The sequence below is a fragment of the Chinchilla lanigera genome, unplaced genomic scaffold (genome assembly GCF_000276665.1).
Source record: "Chinchilla lanigera isolate Chin_1 unplaced genomic scaffold, ChiLan1.0 scaffold00007, whole genome shotgun sequence".
NCBI classification, from domain to species: Eukaryota; Metazoa; Chordata; class Mammalia; order Rodentia; family Chinchillidae; genus Chinchilla; species Chinchilla lanigera.
In genome coordinates this window covers 20,230,974-20,253,155 of record NW_004955408.1, presented here as the reverse complement: position 1 = coordinate 20,253,155, position 22,182 = coordinate 20,230,974, and the positions used below count along the sequence as shown (strand labels likewise).

General features: G+C 36.0%; 1 protein-coding gene across 7 annotated transcripts in view; it reads right to left on the bottom strand.

Moving 5' to 3' along the window:
- The window catches only part of Tenm2 (teneurin transmembrane protein 2), a 1,190,054-nt gene that overhangs the window by 1,087,121 nt on the left and 80,751 nt on the right, over positions 1-22,182 (bottom strand). For all 7 annotated transcript variants that reach the window (XM_005376287.2, XM_005376288.2, XM_005376289.2 and 4 more), the window contains exon 2: positions 14,176-14,292. The gene's annotated coding sequence lies outside the window, so the exon portion shown is untranslated. The remainder of the gene's footprint in view (positions 1-14,175; positions 14,293-22,182) is intronic.

The following is a 22,182-nucleotide window of genomic DNA, read 5'->3' as shown; positions in this document are numbered from 1 at the left end:
TAACTAACTTAGCATATATTCTTCCTGGGAGGAATGGTCTTTATGTCCCTTTGTATTGTGGCTTTTATCCTTCTTCTTGTGTTTACCTTCATAGCTTTAAGCTTGGCTTAGCTGCTTGATTAATCAACTGCTTGATTTATCTCGTTTATCCAACCCTATGGACCCCATAGGCTCCTCTAACTGCCTACTTTCAATAATTACCCTAAACTAGTACACTATCACAATAATTAAAAGTGACCCATATGATAGAAGATATACAAAAAAGTACCTTCATATTCTTACGTATAGAAACAGTTAGAGTTACAACTACAATTTTTACCTTCTGTGTCCTGAGAACCTGATCATCTTTCATAATATTCATTTGTGGTACAAGTATATTTTGTGTTCCAAATGCTATACTGAGCAACCTTACAAAATTTTTCATGCAAAGATTTTTCTGTACTTTTTATTATAATTTTAATTTACTGAGATGAATAAGTATAAATGGTAGACAGATATCAGAGTCATACTGGGCAAAACTGGATTCAGATAAGGTAGTCTAGTGTTTTGGATGAGTGTAGCAAATTTGGGATCCACAGTACTGGATTCAAATCCCATTTCAACCATTTATATGAGGGTGGGCTTCAATCAGTTGCTTGAGTCTTGGTCTTAATGGTGGTGATCTAAGGATATGAATCACCTTGCAAGTTTCCTGTGAGGATTAAAACGACTTAGTGGTTGGAAATATTTGCTCCAATATTGCCAACAAAGGAGACACTCAATAAAATGGCAGTGATTATCATCATTATTATCCTTGGCCACTTCTCAGTTCTCTAGGAATATTAATTGGAAAACTATATGGCTTTCACAATTTTTATAAGAGTTGGAGACAACCTGTGTTCTCACTGCAGCTCTGTTCAAATCACTTAGAAATGTTTGAACTAGATTCAATTGTGATCTATTTCCAATTACTGTTTTCACTTTAGATGATTGTATTATCTCATGAGATTGGACTACCTTTACTAATCAGAGCTTTGGCCCCGCACTCTAGCAAACAGGCTTGCTCTAACCTGAATGTGATTTACTGAAGCTCTCAGGTAAACTGCTCTCCCTTCAAGAAACATACTCCTTTCTTCTCAGAATCTTACATCAGTCATTAAGTTTTTTGATGAACTTCACATACCTCATATTAGTACTTTTCGGTAGAAATTATGGGCTTTGTATAGAATACACAATATATTTATTTAAGAGATACACTGAACAAGTCCAGAAGGCTCTGTGCACATAGATATCTATACAATGAGTTGTGAGTTGAAAGTACAAGGGCACAAAGAGTAGCCATACAAAGCATTAGGTAGAGGGCATTGTTATAGATGGGACAAGGCCGAACAGAGAATAGAAAGAAAGAATTACTCTGTAGCTCAGGAAGACCGGAGATAGCTAATCATTCTACATGAGTATGGAACAGGGGCCTGAGACAAAATGGAAATGGTATACAGGTCTAGCTTTATAACATCATTTGGTTAGCTTTTGTAAAATATGGATATGTGGGTACCACCCTGGATAAAATAAATCACAGTTATTGAGAGTGGGGTCCATATATTGTGTGTGCTTTAAAGTTTTCTACATAATATTTAAATGCAACCAGCACTGAAAGCCTCTTATTCTGAGCCTTTATTATGAGTCCTGATCCTAAGGAATGTTGTTTACTATTTTTCAAAATCATATTTCTAATTACTTTTTAGTGTTTTATCTTCCCATTCAGAGTTTGCGTTCCAGGCATTTTCTGATTGTTCTGTCTTTGCAAAACACCAGCTTAGAGAACTGTATTGCCATAGAGGCACAATACAAGGCTATGATTGTCTTCTGTATGCTTCAATCTGCTTTGAGTGCACTGGAGAAATAGACTTATGCTTCCAGACATCGTCCCAATTACATTTAAAAAAATAAACAAACAGGTGCATGCAAACACCAGCACTTAGGAGCTGACTCCACTCCTTTCCTCAGGGAAATAAAGATATCAGCGAGGCATTCTCCTAGGTATTTATAAGGGAGACAAAGGAAGGCCTTTTTGACTTTTAGTTTGGAGACGAACAGCACGATGAACTTCTGGGCCATGGAGAAAAAGGTCAAGACTCTCAAATCCTGATAAACATTCACCACTGATCTCCCCAGAATATATGTCTGCTCTCAAAGGGAAAAAAATGTTTTTTTTTCAATTTTGAAAGGCAAAAATCAGAAGTAGAGTGGAAAGAAATAACTGATGAAGGTCACACAAAAAGCAAGGGGAAGAAGGTGGTGTTTGAAAATGACTGTTGGCATGGTGCAGAATTCCAAAGAGTCATTCCAGGGCTGTTTGAGGGCGGTCTAGCTGGGACATCTGTCACCACAATGCAGCCAGATTTGCTTTCAATACATTTCTGCTTTATATTCTCAGTTTATGCGAAAGCCCTTCCCCATTGCAATAGAATGTTCTTCACTTGAGGGTGGTAGGAACTGCCAGAAATCAAGAGGGTATTTTCCTGATAGGAAAGGTCTTATGTTCTTGGTCATTCATTACTGGAATTCTTCGAGAGGGACACAAAAGTAACAACAGATGTGAGCCTTCCGGACACAGGTCATCAGTCTACCTACCCGTCTTGCTCCACACTGTAACCTGTAGCGATGGCCAATTTGAAGTGGGACTTCTAAAATCATAGAACATTTACACACATCTTGATAGTAGGATCCTAGCCATTCATAATAGAGATTTTGAATTTGAGTTCGAATCTCATATATGCTACTTACTAGCTCTGTGATCTATGGAAACCACTACAAGACAGGCTCCACAGCAATAGGGGTGTTAATGGGGTTTTCTTCCCATGGTGCAGCCTTATGAAAATGCCAACCATGAATGCTTCAGCCTTAGTTTTTGCACCTTTAAAGTGGGAGTAAGCAAAGTATCTACATCATAGGCTTTGTAAGTTTTAAGTGAAGTAATGTGTGCAAAGGATTTGGGGTATTAGGGAATAGTAAACACTTATAAATACTATCTACAGTAAGTACCAGTGTAATTATAATACTTTCTAGCCAAAGATAATAATAAGATGACCTCACAATTACCTATAGATATTTTGACAATCCAAGTGTGAGTTCTCAGATTGCCTAACAATGACTTTGGGTATCTGATTCCAAATACAGGCCCCAAACTTCAGACATTTCTAAAACAGCAAGAAGTATTGTCTGGCTTTTTGATTCCCCTATTTCAGCATTTCTGCCTGGGAAACTCCTCCCATTTCATTTTGAGTTCTGTCTAGGAGAGAGTAAAATCACCATGGTGACAACTGCCCCTCTCCAGCACGTATTCAAATTTATGTTGAGTTTTTCTTAAAGGCTGTTGTATTTTGCCTTTACTTTGTCTCTTGACATCATTCCAAGGTCAGGGGAATTTCTTTATTAGTTAAGATTGCATTCAAGTATGAAAAGAACAATCTGAAGTTCATTTTGGTGATCTGTAATCAATAAATTTGATAATAAATAAATCTATCATATGTGAGTTGAAGAAATTATTTGCTGGGGTCCTTATTTTAAAGAACTTGTGATACTAACAACCTCAAAGAACAAAAACGCATGTGTAATTTTTTCAGTTCTGCAGTATCTGATCAAGACATGGATTGCATGAACATCACATGTGCAGAAAGTTGTCAGACAGAATTCCATCTTGGGTTCTGATACTGTTATAATGGGTCAAAAATGATTGGACTCTTGCTTTATAGTAAACACAATGCTACCTTGGAGTTACACTGCAAAATAATTGCTATTTCAATGCTGCACTCTGCTTCCTCTGAAAACAGAAAGTGAGCACATCAGATAAAACTGGATGATTAACAGAAATTTTAAGAAATATACAAGAATGACCTAGTTTCCCAGGGAGTATTGTGGGAAAAAATGGGATAATGTATATGTAGTTTCTATCAGAGCTGACCTGTGATAAAATGTGATCTACACATGCTAGCTCTTGGAAAGTTCTAGAATTTGCTATTGTTGCTAAATTCCAACATTCAGTTTAAAATATACCTGCATCTTGGCAAATTTTTCAATTTAATTTGGGTATAAAAAGAACTGAGGGGCTGGGGATTTAGCTCAGCAGCAAAGCACCTGCCTGGCAAGTGCAAGGTCGTGAGTTCGGTTCCCAGTACCGGAGAAAAACCAAAAAAAAAAAAAAAAAAAAAAAGAACTGAAATGACCTTCCATGGCAATCTTATAGCACAGAGCTTATGGATCTTCTGAAGCCAAATTCTGGGCACTGTACAAACGCACCTGTGAAATATTTCTCCTTTAGTCAGTGGGGTTTTGCTTGACAAAGTAGTCAGAACATGTCAGTGTGCAAGAAAGTGTCATACTTGAGAAGTTGTGACATGGAGTCCTGAATTATAAAATATCTATAACCTTCCCTTTCACAAACAGCAAAGTCACTACTCTTTCTTATACCTGAATTAGGAAGCACACCAAAAGCAGAATTATCCTATCAACGGCTTATTTCACACATTCAAATCTAGTGGATGATTTCAGTGATTTATATAAAGGAGACTCTCCGGATGGCTAGAATAGAGCCCCAGGTAGCTTTTGAGAGAATCTCCCTTAACATCCTTAACTCTGAACACACATACACACACATACGTACACGGTCTAGTACAGAAGTGTTTGTCTCCTGAATCGGCTGGCTCCATGTCCTATTAGAATTAGCATTGTCACGGGTGTGAGAGGCATCTCTCCGCTCACCTATGCCCCACTGACCACGCCTCTCCACTCCACCTGTGGTGATCCACAAAGAACCCTCACGGTTACAGTTGAGATTTTTCCTGCCAGGAAACTCAGGGGCCAGGAATCCTCTCTTGAAGTCCCTAACAGTCTTCTCAGGATTGACATGGACGTGTGCTTTGGGCCTCTTGAACTGATTCAGTATCTCAATTTTCTGCTATGGACATTTTATCTGACACCTAGGGGTCTCCAAATCACTTCTACATTGACACTGCTGACCTCATTTAAAGTCATACCTTTGGGGCTGGGGAGTTAGCTCACTGGCACACCGCCTGCCTGGCAAGCACAAGGTCATGAGTTCAATTCCCGGTACCAGAAAAAAAATAAATAAATAAATAAATAAAATTAAGTCATACCTTTTTAAAATTTATTTATTTATTTATTTATTTTTGGTTTTTCTCCGGTACCGGGAACCGAACTCACGACCTTGCGCTTGCAAGGCAGGCGCTTTGCCGCTGAGCTAAATCCCCAGCCCCACCTTTTTAAAATTTAGAATTAATTTACTTTCCCTCCCCATGCCAAGTCCATCAAAGTTCTTAATTATAATCACATAAACATAAAGTGAACTCAGTGAAGGCCTCTCAGTGGGCAGAATTTGCCCATTCATCTGAATATATTTATTGAGCACCTATAATGTCCCAGGTAGTTGGTTAGGCACTGGGGACTCAGAAGAAAGAAAGTGAGACTCTATCACTGACATGTCAGGCTTAGATTAATAAGTAGGGCACCTGAATAAAAGTAGCTAGTCCAAATTTGATGTCTTACTTGAATTTCAGTCATAAAGAGAGGTGGTCACTAAGATTCCTTGCCTGAATGCTGTGGTTTAGAGGAGTCTAAAACATCTGCAAACCCATCCTGCAGATGCCTCACAGAGCTACATCTGTATCCTTCTCTGGTGAAAAGTGAAAGCCAGAAGATCTGCTGTACTGAGTTTGTTCTCTTCTAATTCTCTGTCTGACCCTCCCATTCACTCACAGTGGCTACTCACTGACATTTACTTACATCATGTTTTTGGTCAGCTTCAGATAATGCAGTATTTCCTGGCTGCATCTTCAGCATACCTGACAGTGGTCCACACCTCAAACTATTGACAAAATTCCGTCTTATTGTAACTTACCTCAGTGCATTGTAAAACATGCTACTTTAAAAGGTAGCTATCAAAGGAACTTAGAGACCTTTTCAAAAATTTGTAAGTTTTGCTATAAATAGATCTAGCTATATAAATAAACTAAAAATTGTTGAACTCTAAATTTAAAAAGATACTAGTGACGAATAAATGCTCTGGGACTACAGTCTTATTTTTTAAAATAAAGGGATTGATACATTTAGGAGAGTTTAAAATCATAATGTATTTTTCTACCCCCTCTTAATTAAAAGATATATTCCAAGATGCCCTAGTGGATGTCTAAATCACAGAATATATATGTGTTTTACACACACACACACACACACACACACATATATGTTTTCTATATACATGTGTGTATTTTTCTACATCTATGACAAAGTTTAATCTATAAATTAAGTACCAAAGAAAGTAACAATAATAATTAATAAAATAAAATAGTTATAAGACTATATAATACTTGGAAACCAGCACTGCACTACCATTACAGTCAATGCAATATTGGAAATACCTCCAAGTTACTAAAGGATGGGTCCCCTATACACCGTGGAAACACAGGACACAGAGAGGATTCATACTCCAAGTGGGAAAGAGCAAGGCAGTGTGAGATTTCACCACACCACTCAAAACAGAATGCAACTTAAAACTCAGCAACTATTTATTTCTGGAATTTTCCATTGAACTTTTTAGACCACAGTTGACAGTGAAAGATTGAAGCAAAACCTCAGATAAGGGGACACGGCTATAGTCACTATCTGAGATATTCTCCTTGAAGTAATGGGCACATTCAAAGAAGTCTGAAAAAAGAATATGTTGTAACTGTATTACATCACAGACAGATTGGTCTGTTAATCACTTTCATGTCTTCCTGCATCATTGGTGACATACATTTTGCTTTCTTTGTTGTTGGTTTGTTTTGGTAATAAAGCCATGGTAGTAATATTAATTTGCAATCCTAGGCAAGTCATTTTAACCCCATCTTGTGGAAAAAGGTGAGAGGTGTCAAATAATTTTACACCTGGAACAAGAACTCAGTAAATAAGAGGAAGAGGAGAATGAAATTTGAATCTCTTCTCCTGTCATGCTCTAGCTGTGTCTCAGTCTGTCTTTGCTTGCAAAATGATATAGTATTCATTCCTATGTAACACTGTGGGAAGTGTCCTGAGGTGGCCACAGAAATAGTCTCACAGCAGCGGGCATGTACCAGGCCCTTAATAAGCAGTCACTGTGGTTCTGCAGTATGCATCTCATTTTGAGCCATCCTTTCTCTCTGAGGCTCCCCCTTTTCTGTTATGCCCCCAGTGATAACCCTGATAACACTCTCCTCCAAATTTCACATCACTTATTTTAATTTTAAAAATAACCCACTTGATCTTCCAATATAATTGAACCTTTTAGAAAGCAAGAAAGACTTCTTTCTTAAAACCACTTATTTAACACACTATACTCTTAAAAGACACACAAAGAATAATTAGCCAATTCATTTTTCAAATTAATTCTCTCATAAAATGAGAAGCATTATGCCAGCAGCATCTGGAAGAAGGTGAATTCTAATTCAAGCAAAAAGTGAAAAAATAGTGTCTGTGATTTTCTGAAAATGTTTTCCTCTCTGTATCGACTGTCCCCAGTATTCAATAGGAATCACACTCTTTTGCTTGAAGTTATTAAGTCTGCTGCATAAAAATAAGATATTTCCATTTTTGGTAAGAATGGGATGTAACAACATCCAATTTAAATCTCTGAATTTGGCCAGAAGAATGTCATACTCTACTGTCTGACCCACTGTGCTCCCCTTTAGTTTTCCGTTATAGGAGCAACATGAAATTATGGTAGAAAGTTAGAAAAATACATGAGAAACTGAAAATAATTCATTTCCTCTCTTCCCAGAAATAATCACTATTAACAATTCCTGTTATATCATTTTCATCTTTTTGCTCTCCTCTTGGTACATTGTAAAAATAAGCAGAGTTGGATGAAGTTATACATATTTTAAAAAATAGAAATATATTTCCATATAATTAATATATACTTTATGAAGGTACATTTTTCAGGAATCTATCCAACTTCAACATTTGGATATCATTATTTAGCCAAATCTTTATTAGTAGACATTTAGGTTGACTTCAAATTGTTTATATATTTTGGGGGTTGCTTATATTTTAAATGATTCTTTAGGTAAAATCTTTCCTAGCATAGCATTCCATCTAATGTTGACCCATCTCTTAGCATAGAGTATATATAGCCAATAGGTCCCGAAATTGTAAGTGCTCTAGGACCTTTACCAGTTTTCACTATCCTAAATAGTAAGTGGTAATCCCTGATAGCACACCTTTACTAAAATCACGGAAAGTATTTAACCAAAACTTTTATAATTTTTCTGGCAAACCAATATTGGTTATCTTATACTTTACAGATTTTCTAAACATATTACTTAATTATCAAAAGCAAAGACCAACACTCTAGATATCCATTCCAATATTTTTTACTGAACTTATCAGATACACAATGTAAATATATACAACACTGTTTATTTCAAATTTTAATTCAAATCAGCAGTACAAGTGAAAGGATATCTGTGTGAACTTCAATATGGTCTACATGTGACAGTGTTCAGTGTACTATGGTCAGGGAATACACCTGTTAAGACATGCTTTTAGGACGTCCACCATGTTCCACTATTGTCTTTAATGTAAAGATGATATTGATAATAATTGTTTCAAGGCCTTTTAAATAAAAAAAATTCTATCAAGCCTAAGCATTAGCAAATTTTTTGTTCAAGTAGCTGTAGCATTTTCTTCCTAAGGTAGCCAGTTCAGATATTCTAAATGAACACATTTCAATTTGAGCTTTGTATAGTAAGAAGTTGACAGACAAATATTATAAATCCAGCTAAAAATGTATGTGAAGACATTTTAGAGAGTGTCAGTCCTCACCATTCATGGGTTCCATACTTGTGAATTCACCATAGTTGTGATTTCATACTTGAAAACTGAAGACTGACAGCTCAGAGCATTAAAAAGTTTGAGTCCACCAATGTTCTTGTCCCTCTCACCCAGGGAATCACCAGCTTTTAACAAAAAAAAAAAACGTGGAATAAAACTCAGGACTTCCTGCTTGCCAGGCAGGCGCCATGCTGCTGAGCTATATCCCCTGCCCTCCGGCTTCTTGTTACAGTTCTTGTACCAATGATGTCTGTGCCATCGTCTATTGCGTGCCTCATCTTTGTATTTTGGTCATTTTCATTGGTGATTTTCCTGTTAAAAAGATGTCGCTGATCATAGTTCTGAAGTGTATCTAGATTTCCTAAGCACAAGAAGACTCTGATATGTCTTTTAGAGAAAGTGTGTGTTAATTAAGCTTTGTTCAGGCACAGGATATACTGCAGCCGGTCGAGCGCAGTGAGAGATAAAAAGCAAATATTAAATAAGATTTCTTTACACAGAGAGGCATATAAAGCAAGCTCGTGTACTCATCTTTGATTGGGTGATGAAAATGTTGTCATGTGAGGTTTTTGTTTCCTAACCCTGTATTTCCTCTTGAAGCAGTGATTCAGTATTTACAAATCTCATACGTATCTATGGAGACTTTATGGAACATGAATGCCACCAACAAAAATCAGTTGGACACTGTTTTTACAGTGTTGCAGTCTTCATTAATATGCTTACTCTTGTAGTCCATGTTCTGTGTACTGTGACGTGACATGCATGTCTATATACCTAGACACATATATGTACAAACACACAAAGAAAATATCCAAATAACTGAAGCATAATTTTACTTATAATTTATTTATGTATGCTAATACTTAATTATATTAAACTGACACAATTTTGGTCTTTGAGCATTTCAGTCAAATCAGGCTTCTCATATGTAATTTTTTCTCATATGTTCTCAATGCCATATAAAATTGCTCGATTTTACCTAAATTTGTTCACCCTCATTTGCAGTTTTAATGACGTGAAAAATATCCATTGCCTTTTTCGTAACTGGTTTGTAATAGTAGCACAAGCCATTCAAAGAGATTTCCCCCTCTATTTTGCAAAGACTTGATGAAAGCTTTCAGTGATATTTTACAACTACTTTTCTTAGTTCACGTTACAAACTCCTCATGGATTTATACACTTAGGTGCTTGAGAAGTAAAATGTTTATCCCCATGACATCTGGTATAGAGAGATGGACATCTTTGTTATGTTAAACCACTGCAAGCACTGTAGCTCAGTTCTGGCTATGTAAGTTCTATTTTTTTTTTTTTTTTTTTTTTTTTTTTAGTTTTTCTCCGGTACCGGGAACCGAACTCACGACCTTGCGCTTGCCAGGCAGGCGCTTTTGCCGCTGAGCTAAATCCCCAGCCCCGTAAGTTCTATTTTATTCTTTAAATACCCAAGAAAATAGTTTGTGAAATATGACATGAATCTATGTGAGAGAAGGCGAAATATTTAAAGAAAACCTGTTGCAAGTCTCACAATGTTGAAGGGAACTCAGGCACGTACTGTGGAAAAACACATCTCAAAACGCCCTCATCTTAAAGGTTAGCTGTAGAGTATTAAAGGGTGTTTTTATGCTGGCAAAAAAGAGGGGAAAGAAAAAAGAGCTGGAAGTATAAGTCTTCCAACATTGTACCACTAATTTTAGTATTACATAGGAATAAACCTTCTACTAAAAAGTGGTGTTAATCTTATTTCTTAAAAGAACTGTGGTCACTTCTGCATTCAGTACATAGTACTATGAGCCTTTTAAATGAGATGGAAAGTCAGCTTGAAATGTACAGATAGGGAGTTCAGTCCACACCTCACTCACTGAAGCATTGTCTAAAACACAGACCACACGGAATTCTCTTGATTTCCCCCACATTTTTCCTAAAGCAAGATTTTCTTTTAATAATATCAAAAATTGAAAAAAAAAGACAGTTCTATTTATCCCTTATCAAAGCAATCTTTAAAATTGTCAGCGTATTTTTTCTTTGCTTTCTAATTGTCTTCCTCTTTTGTCTTTGTAATTTAAATAGTGAATTCCATCAAGAAATCATAGTGTTAGGGTTAACAGAATCATTTCTCACGTTTTATTCCTAGTTGGACTGAAAACAAAGATGACAGCCTTAGGGCAAGAAGGATCTACACTTAACTCTAGTGCTCCCTATGGAGTGCTCCACCATGGAGAATTACCATAATATATATCACCTTCAGTAAAGTGGAAGTTGCATGGAATTGTTTAAGGTTTTCCCTGGCTGGAAAAACTGTACACCTTTGTATATTGCTTCATAACAGGGAAAGGGATATAGCATTTAAAACTCAGGAACAAGCCTTACCAGAAAGAAAGCGCCAGAGGTGGTCTGGGCAGCAGCTGAGGAGTTGGAGAAACAAGAATGCAGGGTTGTAAGGCTCCCTGTTGCCTGGCAAAGCCTCTCACTCATTCTGCTAGGAAAGAAAGTGACACTCTAAGCAAACGGCAGAGGGCAGAAGTCTCGCAGAGTCCTTTCCAAAGGAGGTGGGTAAGTCTCGAAAACAAGCTCAGTGGAATGTAAAATATAAAGCCAAACAGCATGGAGAACTTCTCCTATACGATGATAGTAGTTTTCTGCAAGCCAAGCCTGCCTCGCTGACTGGCTTGTTATATAGCCAAAATTCAAAGCATTTCTGGTTGCAATAGTAAGTGATAAAAAAAAAAAAAAAACTGCTCTAAGCAAAGGATGGCAACAAATAATGAAAGCTCTGAAGAAAATGAATGCATTTGCAGGTCTGTGTGTCAGGCAGTTCACAGTAATACATCTGGGAACAACTGTGGTGCTCATGCTTTCTTCCTCCAGCACCAAGACTGTGAAATACGCTGTGCTTATCCTGAAAGTGTCCAAAACTGTGCAAACTTTTCTCTCTCTCCCTAAAACCAAGTGCTCATCCTCCTCCTCACTCTGCTCCACCTACTTATTTCTCTGATCATCATACACCTCAAAACAATTTCATCACTTTGTGCCTGAAAATTCAGTCTGAAGAATAAATTAGATATAAGGATAATAATAAAAAAACAGAAAGCAAAGGATGACAATTAGATGATCACAAGGTCAAAAATAGTTCTAGAATATTCAGAAAGGGACTCTCAATTTCCATGGCGGGCTCCATTCTCCCAGGTTCTATCCCACAAATCTCCCTGTTTCTCACCCTGCAGTTTTCTGGTCTGTTTTTGCTGAGAGAGGACAGATGGGTGAGCTTAGGAAATGCCAGAGTCTTAGGTCTGTTTCACCATACGCCCTCCTATTTCTTCCAAAATTGACAACTCTACATGTGTAATGGATTTCCCAAGTGCTTGGTTATATTTCCATAAGAACAAAGGCAAAGAGAGACACAAGCTTATGCCACAGAAAGGGGAACCAGGGGATGCTTCTTAGGAAGAATGGCACCTAATCTATATTTAGCTACTTAGAGGCCAGAGAGGACTTCTAACCAAATCAAGTTGTACAACCAACATGAATCTTACTTCAAGACATTAGAACAGGGTCAGGTATGGTGGTAATCCCACCACATAGGAGGAGAGGGAGGAGGATCCTGAGTTTGAGGCCAGCCAGGCTGTACAGTAAGCTCAAGGGCAGCCTGGTTTACATGGTGAAACTCTCCACCTCCAACAGAGAATGTTAAGGCCTTGTTTCTTAAATTAAATACCTTTCTCAGAAAGAAAGCATGATAAAATATGAACAGAATTTTTAATACTGTTATAGAAGGTTCTCCTGGTTTAGGTCATAAATCCATAAAAAACAAAACAAAACAAAACAAACAAAAAAAAAAAAACACAAAGAAAAAAAGTAGAAAACCAGCCGTAGTAGAGTATTAAGATTTCACACAAGTTGCCTGGACAGTAGTTTCATTGTCAGTAAAGTACAGCTAGAATTACTGTTAATGTTCCTTTATCCCTGCCTGTATACCTAAGTATGGAGCATGCACTTCATTGCATTATCTAATGTACTTGTCACTCCAGCCTCCAGCGAGCCCCATCCAGGCATTATGCAATCTGCTCCACGTGTACTTCCTAAACTGACTGTTCCAACCGAGCTCAGTGAGTACTGTTTTAAGAACATCTCTTTTTTGAGGGCAATCATACCATCACCCTTGACTTCAAATCCATTTCTTCTCTCTAGGTCACCCAAGACCTCTCATTTTTTCACTGTCTCATTTTCACACAAACTCCTGTTAGCAGTAAAAATTTAAGAAAGGAAAAAAGGGTGCAATCCAGACACATTTGCCGTTTATTTGTTGACTCTCTGAATGTCTTTAATATTTTTTCCCACACCTCATCCTTAGCCATAAAGTCTCCAAAGATTTTCAAATGATGAAATTTATGCAATAACTGATATTGCAGCAAAGTCAGATGGCCCATCTCCAAATTTGAACTGCATGGTACATTAAAGCTGCCCAAAGAACTGCCTAGTAGTTCCACCCCACAGTGAGCCCTTTTGGATGGATTTGATTTATACAATGAAAAAGAAAGGTCTAAAAACAGAAGAAGCCTGAGGGTATAGCTCAGTGGCAAAGTTCTTGTTCAACACATGGAGGATCCTAGGTTTGATCTTCTGCACTAAAAATTACATTAAATTAAATTTGCTTTAACTTGACAGATAAGTACAGAAAAACACAAAAGATGGGAGGAAAATGGCGGTAGGAGTCCTAAGAAAGAGCCCTAGGTAAATATTAGATACACAAGGCTTGATGACAGGGAGAATATTGAGAGGGCCAGTTCAGGAACAACGGAAGCACAAGAGATTAAAATATGAACATAAGAAAAGTCCTTCCTTTTGCTTTCGACCACATGGCCTTTATAGATTAACAGTGGTACAATGGACCAAGCAAGTCAAGTTTTACCCATTCAAAGGTCTTTACAGTCTACAATGTGGAGTTCTGTGGTCCAGATAATCACCACTGTCACACTTCATTTCCCTATGTAGATAACAGCTAATAAAAATGTAGTGGTCCAACTATTAGACTAGGGTGGGGATAGGAATATGGTAGGGATTCCTATCCAAGGGATGCATCCATCCAAGTAGAGACGAGGCAGGTGTGTGACTAAGAATTGTAACGCCATTCAACTGGGTAGGGGGAAGAAAGATAATAGCAGACCTCAGAGACAGGAAATATAGGTACAAATTACTTTTGTCCATAAGGAAAAATAGCTTTCCTGCACATCTGGAAGAGCTCTATCCTCTGCCCCATATGAAAGCACGGGTCAACAATGTGAGCACAGTTTCAAGCAGAACAAAACACAAAATTGCAGCTGTAATTTCACTCACCAAAAGGTAGATCTTCGATGTACGTACAATTCAGCTAGCTTTCTAGGAGTGCTTCACAGCAAAGGCAAGTAACGAAGCAAGTTCCAGATCGCTTAGGTAGTAAAAAGCTGGATGCTACTGTCAAAATGAAAAAAGAAAACAAATAAGATTCAAACAAGCACAAAAGCACATAAATATAAAAAGCTGTACATCTTTAAAATGAGGAAAATTTGAAAATAGAAGTTAAGTGAACTAAACTAAAGAGTTTAACTTCTTAGAATACTTTTAAAAGAGGAATTTAAACTATAGTATAAACATAGTAACCATCTCTGTCAATTTGACTGAGACACACCATTGATATTTGGTACAAAATCACCATAATGTTATTATCATATATCCGTTATCTTTCAAAGCTGATGTTGTTTATAATATAAGCACTGAAGTGCACAGTATTAGAATGGGAGACTAGTTTGAATTCATCTTCCTAGCAATTCATACCTTTCATGTTTGTTCATCATACTTAAAAATGATTCATTTCATCTGAAATTTATCTTTGTTTACTCATATAATTTGAGCACTATTTTGCTGATTTTTAAATTCAAATATTTGCTAATCAGTCCCACTGTCAATAGTAGATAGAAATATACAAGAGGAATGTCTCAGTGGCCCCAAAGTACATTGTTCTGAGAAAACAATCTAACCATCATCTAAAAATGGGAAAATTCACACACCTATGAAATAGAAATGGTTTGAAGATTTAACATTAAAATCCACTCAAACAGGCTTACCACAGTGCCTGGCACACAGCTCCTTCCCATACACATCAGTTGTCAACCTCACTCTTATTACCACTGCAATGCCACATGTCTGAAATTTCATCAAGAGATTTGGACACATCTCCAAATGAGGAACTTCTCTGGAAAATGCAAATTCCTCCCGCATCACTACAAAAGGCTGCCTGTTAATTAAATAAGTCCACACTGAAACAACTAGGACTCATTGGGTTCCTTCTTCTCTGGGCAATAGACTTGGACTAATAAGAAAGTCAAAAGGCAATTCCTTAAACCCAGAAATGGACTGATGCTAGTATGAGATTAAGAGAGAGAGAGAGAGAGAGAGAGCAAAAAGAACTGATGATCACTGAAAATAAATAACTCTCTTTTATTGTTTTGCTTAAGTCATTTTCTCTTGAACATGAATTGTGGATGTCCATATGTACATAGAAGGGGCCCCCGACACTCAGCATTTCCTGGGCTGGATGTAAGTTCCTCTGATGAGTTAGACAGCTGCTAGATGAGCCCAACCCAACTTGAATGCCATGCATGGCCACGCTCGATGCTACATTTCTAGGCACCCTCCTCATGCAGACAAGCAGTAGTTTTAGACTAATGACTATATTCTCCCTCACAACTCTGTACTCCACAAAAACTCCCAATTCTGTGGAATAAAAAAATTGAACATTGATCTAAGAAGGCTTAGATAATGTCATAGAATATATATTTTCAGAGCTGGTTTTGAATTGTGGCTCTGTCACACATGAGCACTTTACTGTAGGAAGTTTCTGAAGTAGCTTCTCACCTGTGAAATGGGACCAAGAGGCCCCATATACAAAATATGGTACCACAAAAGAAAGTGCACGCAGGCACACAACAAAAGTTAATTACCACTTCCACCTTCCTGGCTAAGCTACCTTGCTTAATACAGTACCTTGCTAGTGTAATTATAAGGAAATGATAAGCATAGAATTGTTTAATGAAGACTATATGTTTTTAAAGACAAATTGACAGAACATAATTATAGACCTTGTGTAAATTTGCTTTGTTTTTATTTTGTTATATTTTCCAAGTTTTCAAGTTGGCAATCAAAGCCCAGCAAAGCAATGTAGTTCTTTGATTTCCTCGTTAGAATCTCTGCAGCCTTTATTGTCTTTATATTGCACAACTTTAGCACTTAATTATACCCTACCTTGGAATAATTAGGTGTCCTTATAATCAAGTCTGTTTACTCGTTTGTGCAGTTTTGATCCTTTAATCTCTCCTGAATATTAGTTTTTAATACTATTAAGAGCCACAGTTTAACAGTTTTATTACTAAGTAACACTGCAAGAATATGTTCAACAAGACTTACCAGTGGGCAGAACAAAAAAAATTAGTTTGGTAATTAGGAAGAGTACAAACTCATAAACTGAAAGCTGGCAGGAAGAAGGCTGCAGGGCTTGTCTGCCTTCCCACAGATGTGCTGTGCAGCCGGGGGCCCTCTCTGAACCTCAACAGAGACCTTCCTGCCAAGGAGCCTGCAGCTGAGTCAGACACTTGTTTCAACTAGATCACTCGATTATTCTAAAGACAAGATAAGCATGCTCCTCAATAATGGCACCATAACAAGAAAACTGTCAATTTTAGGCACAGAGAAATGTGGTTTGCTTTGTTATTTCATGTAACATTAATTATAAATTTAAAAGCCAGCTGCCAGAAGGTAAAATAAAAACAGGCACGGTCAAGGTGTGCAGTGCACTCCGTAGAATGTCACAACTAAATCACTGGGGCCCACAGTCCAGGTGCCTGGCTTTAAGACTTGACAGAAATGCTTCATCGCCCTGTGATCCTAGGCAGGTTATCTTCCTCCAAGTCCCTCAGCTTCTTCCAGGGTGAGATACAGATAATAACAATACGCAACTCAGAGTTGTTATACAGATTATACAGATAATGCACTGAACAAAATGCTTGGCATTAGAGCTGCCCTTGTTTACATTCTTCAGTCAAACAGAATTAAATAAAACACTTATTTCTGAGCTCTCACCCTATGTTTTGTTCTATGCATTGTGAATATAAGTCAAATGAACAAACGATAAAAATATTGACCAATATATTTTACTCTTCCAATATTCAATAAAACAGGGCACAGACTTTAGGTCCATACATGTGCTGAATAGTGTTATTTACTAGGTTTTTATCTCCATCAACCTATATGAAATAAAGCTTATCACTGAATAAAATTAAATACCTTCTTAATTAAATAATAAAACTAATCTAACCCAAAATTCATATTTTTAAGGAAACAGAAATTTGTTACATCTTACACACAGGATTTTGTGTAACCATAGTGTGATTTGATCTATAGCTTCAAAATTATTTTGAATATTTTTATGGCATCATTGTGTAAAAATCTAAGTACTTCAGTTAAATAAAAGAAAGTAAAAGTCATTTAAAACTATATCAGCCAGTGGTAACTACTGCTTGCATTGTATCCAGCATCTTTCTAAACATCTCTACAAAAAAATGCATCTGATACTAAGAAAATTGCACAGAAATTGGACAATGTTGTGCATTGATTTTTATTTCAAAGCCTTTTCTGTAATAGAAATATACTTTCTAGCTTACTGATGGCAATTAATCTGGGACCACCTATGATTCAACCAAATTATATTAGTTTTCCATTTAAAATTTGTAGAAAATTTAAGAAATTGAAGTATTGTACTTAAAAGTCTTATAAAATAAATAATTTAAAATAATTAGACATTATTGACATTTGGGGAATAATTTAGCAATGCCTCTGTTCATACTTTTAGTTGGATTTTTCTACCACAAGACATGTAAATCAGAACAACTAAGCAAACAGCAGGCTCCATATTTTACACAAATGCCACAAATGGAAGCGACAAAGAGAAACCTACAAAACGCCATACAATAGGAATGAAACTTGCAAGATGTTGTTATCTGCATTTGCACTACCAGCTCCGGTAATGGAAATTAAGTTTATAGGCTTAAAAGAAATATTAACAATTTTCCCTTCAGATTTAAAGAGAATGATATTACAGTGTGAGGAACGAGAGATTAGTAAATGCAAATTAATTGACTTCTTTCTGATGAATTAAAATAAAGATTTCATAGACATAAAAATATGTGTATAAGCGTTTCATTTCAGACACAGAGGAAAATGAAATGGCAAGTTTAAGTGAATGACTTTCATAATACTCATGCCATTTTGCATTCTCCTACTCATAAAACAACTTAGTAACTTTAGCCTTTTTTTAAAAAAAATAAAAGGAATATTCTAAGTGAAAAAAAAGATCTTTGTTGCTTAATAAGGAAAGTTTATAACAAGCCATTTAAGCTAGCTATAAAATAATGTTATCCCACAGAAAACTGATACTTGATTGAAGTATACTAACATCAGTCAATTAATACCACCCATTCATTTTTCCAACAAATGTGTAATTGAGTGCTAGTTATGTATCAGATGTCATTTCAAGCTGGGTGTCTGTGCTGTGCGTGTAGCTGCTGAAACGTGGTTAGTCTGCAGTGACGTCCACTGGAAGGGTAAGGCACACACTGGATTTTACATAGTGAGCACAAAAATGTAATAAAACATCGCAATAACATTTTTACTTTTGTTTGCACATGGAAAAGATAAATTGGCTATGTTGGGTTCAATAAAATACATTGAGACAATTCCACTAGTTTTCTTTATGCTATTTTTAAAGTGCTTGTTAAAAAATTTAAAATAAGACACATGGCTTGCTTTATGTTTCTATCAGACAGCCCTTCTCCAGACTATACTGGTGGTGAACAAAGAAACAAGCTTGTGTATTCATAGAGTTTGCATACTTGGAACCAGGCGATAATAGAGTTTAAGCGGCTGTATCCAATGCTGAGCACTGTGTATTAAGGTATAAGCTATGAGCCAAATCCTAAAATTTTGCAGTCTAGTAATATGCATCAGAAAGGCACATGAAAACATTTAACAATGATGATGCTATTAAATAGAAGTAACTTAAGACATGATGTTGCTTTATGAAAAAACAAAAATCTCATTATTAAAGAGATGCTGTTCAATGCATCTCCTTTACCCTGTCCTTTATCCTGAGGACAGTTTGGACTGTATGCGATGTAGAATCTACCAGTGGACTCTTGTATGTAGTCCTTAGCCTCTAAAGAAAGCTAGAAGATACGACATTTTACTTGCTCTCATGGTGAATTTATATGATTATGCAAGAGTGGCCTCATTACAAATGCTCTTAGAAATGCACAGATATTCCCAAGCTACCTAAATTGAAACTAGAAGGAGGGAGCTAAAAGAATAAATTTCAAAATGTCCAGGAGCCCCTAAAGCCCCTGAAGCCCCCTCAGGGTCTGAAAGCCCATAGTCTTGGTGACAAATACATTAGAGAACTATCAAATGTATGTTGAAGGTTAATGAGAAGAATACCATCTTTGGTGGCCCTGACCAATATCATAAAGAAATTATGAACATCCAAATAGCAGTAACAAAGTATATTTAGAATACATTCAAGAGTTTTTTCTAGATTTTTAAATAAAATGCTTTATTTCCTCCAAAATAAACTAGCCAAAGAGATCCCTTGTTCTTGTTATTTGGAATCTTAGAGTCTTTACTCTTTAAAATGGCATTTCAATTAATTTAATTCATCCTCTCTTTCATACAGAAATTTCCACAATAATCTGTCAAATGCTGGCACAGTTTTGCTTAGAATACATGGCTTCTAACATATAGATGCACCAATCAAAACACAGTAGTATTTTCAACATTCAAATATAGGGTCTGTGATCCAAAGCTTATGTTCAAAGGCTAAAGAAAAAGGAAAAAAAAATTCTACAGAAGTTTACAAAGATACTCTGTGTAATACCAATTCATTAAGCAATTTTGAAAGGGTCAAATCTTATTTTGCTTAAGGGTTATCTGATAGAAAAATTACTGGAGTTTTATAAAATATGCAGTCTCTCCCTGCTCATTTTCTGAATGAATAAATATGAGGCCAATTTTATACAGAATCACTTCAACTTGAACTAATAATTGTGTATTGCATGCCTAGAATAATGTTTGTTTCAGAGGATACATATAAAAAGGAATGCAAAAGAAAACATCAAATCAGTTACTAATTATAATTAATTCATAGATAGTTGAGGTTCATTTGCTTTTGCTAAAGTATATAAAATAGTACTCAAATGAAGGCCTAAAGTGCAATCAAATGAGTACTAGATCATATAAGGACTGTTTTTATTTACTGAATAGCTTTAGGGGAAAAAAAGTACCATTTCTGGGGACTACTTGGTTTAAGTGAAAACCTTTTCTTCTTACCAGAAACTGTGAATCTCTTGATTGTTTTCTTTACTTTGAAAGATGTGTATAGGTCATTTTCAGAAAATTTGAAATCATTAAGAAAAATAAAAAATTTCCAAGAGATATTTCTTGGGATTTCATTTGCATTGGAACATTCTAGAACATTTTTTAGTGAAACATATAAGGGGATTTGTGAAATTATACTAAATGTGGACAGATCAGGAACTCACCAATGGAACAAGAATATTTTTTAAGTCATAAAAAGAGTTTGACCTTTGCATATGGAAGCCCCATCCTACTCCTTTGCTTTGTAATACAGTAATTATCATATTTGACCTCTGTCCATGAGCAAACCACTTAATTGTTATCTCATTCTCTCAAATAGCACCCACAATATGCCCCTAAGCACTCCTAGCTGCTCATCATATCCATTCCCTGATAGGGAGATAAAGGAACCTATTCCCCACACCCCCATTCCTTGCATTCATACCCCTTACATGTGAATGAGCATGTGAACAAGTTTTCAAGGGAGCAGACCATCTAAAATTGTATATCAACAAACAGCCAGCCTTGAGGATATCATGTAGTGTGACTGAAAAGACAGAATGGCTGTAGAATATAGAATAACTATAGCATTCCATGGAAAGTAAGAAAACTACAAAAGTAGAATAAGAAAAATAAAGCATAGGACATTCAGTTTATTGGGGTTTTCTTGTTGTTGGGGGTTTTTGTCCTTTTTTTGTCTTTTTTTGAAACAAGGTCTGGCTATGCAGTTCAGGCTGGACTTGAGCTCACTGTGTAACTAAGGTTGGTCTCAAACTTGCAAGAATCCACCTGCCTCAGCCTCCTGAGTGCTGGGATTACCTGCAAGCACCACCACACCCAGCTAGTTTATTGTTTTAAAGAGAATAAAATTATTAAAAAAAACAACTAAAAATGATACAGAATTTCAAAACAAAATGATAGAAAATCAGCAATGGTTGTTATACTGCATATTATTATCTTCAAAGTAGTTGTTCAGGTAACCATATAAAAGCATGTAAAATTGGTCAAAAAAAATTAAGTATTAACTGTTCCTTTCAATAAACCAATAGAAATTAATAGTATAATTATCTTAGCTAATTTGTTTGTGTAAATGTATATAATTTGATTTATAACACATATCCACTAGTGCTGGTTGATAAAATATTTCACAAAAGAAATTAAGGACAGAAGTTTTCATACAACAGAATTGATAAACTTTTCCAGTTCATATATAAAATTTTTTAAAGCATCTAGAAATTGGCTATGTTATCCCTCAGTTTGAAATGAGCAATTTTACTAATAATCATAATTGATTTCTATCCATACATGAATAGTAACTCCAAGTGGACTTTTATTTATCAACACATTATTAGTCATCACTCTCTTTTATTTGTAATTCAGAAAAATGAAATTGTATCTCTAAAACATAACTTCTATTTCTCCCCTACTCAATCCTCAGACACCCATATGTTTATGTGCACACATATATTGTCTCTGTCACACTTATGCACACCAGCTCAATACAGGCCACAAGAACTGGAAAGCCTTTACTCTATGCTGAATATATCAGAAAAAGAGATAAAAAAGGGGTAGAGAAACTTGGAAATAACATGTGTTTGCAATATTTTGAAAATTAAAGCTCCCATATACCAAATGTCATATACATATAATTGTACTTTGGGATTTTCTAAAAGTACAACCATTAAACAAATCAAGCTGTTAGAATATTAAAATACAAGGTTATGTTCTAAATTTTTAAATACAAACAATGTTTATTTTAATTGCATTGCTGTCAGATCTAATGGCATCAATAAAAATTAGGAAGACACATTTGAAATCAATTTCAGAGCTAAAATACTCATTGTATAAGATGCTAGAAAAATGACAGAAGTCCTTTTTAATAGAAGAAATAAAAAGGACCTGATT